The following is a 5,594-nucleotide window of genomic DNA, read 5'->3' as shown; positions in this document are numbered from 1 at the left end:
TGTGGAGCGTGCCAGAAGTCAGGCACAGGCCTGGATATTGCACCAAAACCCTAACAACTTCTCCAGGTTAGACCTGGGTAAACTGAGGTTAGGCCCAAAGCAGTGAGTTCACCACCGAGAGCACCTCCTGGCAGGCAAAGCAGTCAGAATGTGTCAAGTCACAGGTCCCCTAAACTTCTTGGACACAGATAATGATGCTCCTCAAGGACCTGAACAAACCTGGCACAGGAATCCACAAGGCAAGTTCCAGATGTGCAGTTTATTGGATCTTCTGATCCTAAGCAAAACCCCAGGGTGGCAAGTCCCTGAAGGTTCTCCTCTGACCCCTCTGGCCCCTTGAATAGATCCGGGAGCTGAGGCTGGGAAATGGGAAAGGAGGGTGACCAAGCTTCAAGGTCAATTAGGTTGACACACCACCATGGCCAACTGAGGTCACTCTCCAATGGGATGTTTTGCCTTTAACCAGGAAAGAAAGCACTGAGCCAGGAACCACTCTCTAATCATGGACATTCAACAGAGGGTAGGGTGGTGGAGGACAGTATTTTGCAAACAGGGACAGCTCTGAAATCCCAACATCTGGATCTGCATAGGTATTGGCAATGCCATGGGTGACCTTGTCGGGAGAAGGAGCCCTGGGCTTCCCTGAATGTCATGTTTGCCGCCTAGTCAGACAACACGCTGCACTCCGCATCAGCCTCCACCCAGCATTCGGGGATGATTCTTCCAAACAAAAACATCTGATATCTCCCTCCCGCTTCTGAAAATCTACCAGTGGTTCCTTATTGCTCTCAAGATAAAATCCTCTGTGTGCAATTGCATGATCTGGCTCACTTTCCTGTCCCCAGAGGGGACTCCCTTAGTTACTTAAACATCTACCACACTCCACGTCCTGCCTCGATGCTGCCCTCCACTCCTGCCCCTGTGCCCAACCCACTCCTGCCCATCCCTTGGCTCTCATCCAGTTATACCTTTCCCAGGCATACTGCCCTGGGTCTGAGCTCAGGCCGTGTCCTCCCAATCACCCCGTCATCCACCGCCACATGTATGTCATGGGACTTACCATCCCCGGTGCATTTAATATCTGTCTCTCTCACAAAAGACGTAGCTCTGATTTCCCTGCTCACCACTCTGGTTCCGACTCCTCGTACAAATAGAATGACGTTAGTGGTGTCAATTTAGACGCAGCGTCAAAAAGCATTGCTGAATGAATGCAGGAATAAAGAAACGAATCCACCGTTCATCAAACGTCTCAGGGCCTCCTCTAGAACCAGAATATTAAAAAAAAAAAAAATATATATATATATATATATACATATATATATATATATATACACACACACACACACACACACACACACATGAGAAGAAGGCCCAGAAGGGTCCACAGATGCTGAGGAAGGAGGAGCAGAATTCCCAGTGTACCCAAGAAAGAAACAGTGGGGACATTGACCTGGGTCAGTCCCACAGCTATTCACCAAGTCCTCGACCTCAGCAGCCCTTTCTGCTGGGCACCTTGGGGTCTGCTTCTTGGCCTCCTCAGCTCAGCTTGAGCCACAGACATGGGGTGGGGGTAGCTCAGAGAACCATGGCCAGGGTTCCCCGAGTCTCTCTCTTACCTGGCTCAGAGGGGAAGATGGGGAAGAGGACTCTGCACGCGTGTGCGTGTGTGCATACACACATGTGCGGGCCTCTCTTGGGCTCTGGGTCCTCTGCAGGATATTCTTATATCTTCTCCTTTTGGCTTTGGTCTGCCTGATCCACCCACTCTGAGAAAGGCTGAGCCAATTAGCTACTCTCTTACTCTGGCTCCCTGAGGACCAGCTAAGGGCAGCCACTGGTAGGTCAGGGTGTGGGACTGAGTGGTGAAGGTGTTGGCACTCTCTGGTTCCCTCCCTGCCCAGACATACTTGATGGCTGCAGGGGTCTCCTGCCGGCATTGCCCACCAGGCATTCTCTGCAACCACAGTTTGAATAGCAGTACCGCCCCCTGCCCCTGCCTGGGGCCCCTCTGGCCTGAAGATGCCGACAGTTTCCAACTGTGCAAGTCCCAAGGTGCTTCTCTGCTTCTTGGAGGCTTCTCTTAACCCTTCCTGTACCTTGTAAATAGTCCCTTTCAATCTTACCCTTCTTGGTGTGCCATCTTGTTTTTCTCAGTTACAGATTGCAAAGAGGTCCCAAATGCCTGGCCTTAAACAAGCTGGAAAGAGCTTTAATGGCCACTCTGGCCCAACTTCACATCCTCACCCCTCAGAATTCTCTGTAGTCAGATAAATCCCCCTTCCAGGGGAAAAAGGACAGCCTGGATGCTAAAAAAAATGCCTTCAGAGAACCAGTGTTGGCCTCTTCAAAATGCCCATATTTCATCACTCCATCCTCCTCTCTCTAGCAGCTTCTAAGGATCAACACACAAGTTGGGGAGGAGCTCACTGCAGTTAGAATCAATGAGACAGCAACACACTCCCCTGGAACTCCCCTTTGCTCCACATGCATGTCTACCTTCAACTCCCCCAGGTACTTCTAAGTCCAGGTGAGCAAAGTGATCCTTGGTGTCCATTTGAAACAGTTACACCTGTGTGTGCACACAAACATATACACACAATATACACAATTGCACACGTGTACATATACTTACATGCATGCATTCATACATACTTACACATACAAGAACATACAGGAAGTTTCAGCCCAATCTTAAAAACACACTGCACCCTCAATTCAACCCCAAACCTTAGACCCAGTTGTTATCAAGGGGGAGACATGATCTGGCCCCTGCCCATGCTTCACCTATGGCAGAGAGAGGAAAGAGCAGATTTGGCATTTGGTATAATCTTAAAATAGATCAACGGAAAAGCTCTATAAAATCCCTTCACCCAAGATCTCCCCAAAAGTGTTCCAGCAAGTAGGATTCACTAAGGTGCTTTGTAAAATAGGAGAGTCCACAGCCCAGGGCACTAGGAAATGGCACACCATGTCATCCTTTCTTGGAGAATCACAGACAACACAGGCATATTAAGGTCTCTGAGAAGTCCTGAAGTAAAGGCCACCAGATAGATGACGGACAGATAGACACAGACAGGCAGGCAGATACGTCCATACACACATACTTATTCACAAACATACATAGAAAGACCATGGATAGTTTTATAGCTAAATTAACTCTATAGAACATACTTCTAAATAACAACCAACCACTTTCATTTTGTGAATGAAGAAATGGGGCTCAGAGCTGAATTTTCTCGGGGTCACACAACTGTTGTGACAAATCTGGGACTAGAACTCAGGCTTACGGATGCACTGGTCTAGGTTCTTGCCAACAAGCCTGTTTTTTTTTTTGTTGTTGTTGTTTGTTTGTTTGGGGTTTTTTTTTTTTTTTAATTTAATCCTAAACCCAAGGATTTCTGGTAATTCAAGAGATAGGTGCTTATTTCCAGAGCAAACCCTCATGTGTGTGACTGCCCTCTGCGACAGCCTGGCTCTCCTGGCAGACACACCCTCCACTTTGCAAGATGCTGTTTCCTGTACCCAAGGCTCTCAGTCCTACCTGGTGAGGTAGCAGGGTCCAAGGAGGGGCCCAAAGGCAAGTCTGACATTGGGCCCTGGCTCTGAGGACCTGGCTGCTGCTTTGCCATTTGAGTCAGGGAGGAAGGCTTCCAGACAGTATCCCTAGGCACAGGAGCCTGCCCTCCATCCCCAAGGGTCAGATTAGAGAAATGAAGGCTAAGGTCTGACCTGGGCCATGGTGCCACAGGGCGCAGAGCTGCCCACCTTGCCTAACTCACCCCCTGAGCCCAGCGCCCACCTCCTATGCCCTGAGCTCCCAGCCACAGTACTTATCCCCCACTGCACGACCCTGGTACAGATGAGTGCCTGTGGCCTTCAGTGGACACGTGCATATACTCCTCTGTCGCACCGTCACTGTTGTATGGCTATCCAGTGCATCACACAGGCACATCCTGTCTCTTATGCAGCTCTGAAGCTTCTAGAAGATGGGAGGGCCCTGAACCCTGCCAGCACCTGCAAGGACTGGTGGTGGGCTGTGCACAGTGCCTGCAGCAAAGGAAGAGAACTCCCTCCAGAGAGTGCCTAGCACGGTGCTGTCACAGAGAAGGCAGGGGGCCTCTGGGGCTTATGAGTAAGTAGCTCACCACATCCAACGACAAAACAGTATTCGCTGGGGAGATATGGCATCGGACGGAGCATCGTGGGGAAGAAAGTGCTCGAGGGGCCCTGGAATGATGCATAACCAGATGGTTCCTCGGGGCCTTGGATCCCTCGTCAGTGCAATGCGGGAACTGAGGGTGGCTGAGGCAGCCTCTGGCTCTCAGACTCTGATTCGATTACAGAGAGAGCGAAGCCTAAGCCACGTTTCGTCATTCTCCCCTCCAGCCCTCTGGCATAGAAGCAGCTGAACGAAACCGTGGGGAAATGGGTTGTGCTGTGCCAGACCAAACTGGGGTTCTGCCCTCCCCCGACCAGATGCACCTGCAGGAATGAGCCTGACAAGGCACACCGCAGACCCAAGCAGACCCAAGGGCCAATAGCTTTGCTATCCCAACCAAAGTCGATATAAAGAGGAGACTCAACCACAAACAGACCTTCTTGGCCCAGATAATGGGGACCAGGTAGCATGGACAGAAAGTTGTGGGGTTACAGTCTCATCTCCTGCTCCTTTGGCAAAGATCCCTGTAGGAGTCACTTCTACTCTCAGTTCCCTCCCATCCCACACTCCACAGGCAGCTGCTTGGAGCTTTTAGAATGAGCAGTGATTCCTACCTACCATGATTCAGAGGCCCCGCAGCCAAGCCTGGACTCCAGTCCTTGCTCCCTGCTCTCCCTGTTTCCATCAGTCTCTGAGTCTTTCCCGTTGCTGTTCGGGGATGGAGGAGATCCACAGCACCAGAGGCCCCTTCAGTGTGGCACTTTTGCCCACACTTTCCTTTTACCCAGGCAGCAGAGCTAGTGGTAAAGGAAAGCAAACACTTCCCCAGCAGACAGGGCAGAACGGAGTCAGAAGCAAGGCGTGTTTGCATCTGCCCCTGTGGCTGGAACACACAGCCTGGGTCCTGGAGGCCTGCCAGGCTGGCCTATTGTCTAGCACTGTTTGCCTTTGGGGCAATGGGTGTCCTGGAGTGGGGAGAGATTGCAGAGCCCGGGTGGGGGTGGGCAGCAGGCCACAGCACCAGACAAGGGAGCCAGCCTTGGCGCCACAGGCTGGAAGGCTGGTTTGCAAAGCCCCTAAATAAGGGTCACTGGAGCTGAGAGCCTGCCTGTCCTGTGTGCAGGCTCAGAGGACCTAAGCCATGATGGGAACTCCTTCCTGTCTCTAAAAACCTCTTTGTCTTCCCTCTCCCAGGCCCCTTTGTGCCCGGATCTCCTCCCAGGGGTCCGTGCCTTTCCACCCCTGCACACACATCTCAAGTCTCACCAAAGAAGTGAAAGATGAGGAGATAGCTCATGAACTGCTCAAAAGGTGTATGGCGTCTGCTTCAGAGAGCAACCAGAGCTGGGGTGCATGCACGTTATAGGTGGTTGAGTTTAAGCAAAGCAGCCCGAGGCCAGCATCCTGTCACCCAGGGCTGGGGGAGCCTGAGCAA

This window comes from Sciurus carolinensis, chromosome 5 (assembly GCF_902686445.1).
Source record: "Sciurus carolinensis chromosome 5, mSciCar1.2, whole genome shotgun sequence".
NCBI lineage: Eukaryota > Metazoa > Chordata > Mammalia > Rodentia > Sciuridae > Sciurus > Sciurus carolinensis.
Note: the sequence above shows the minus strand (reverse complement) of the source record.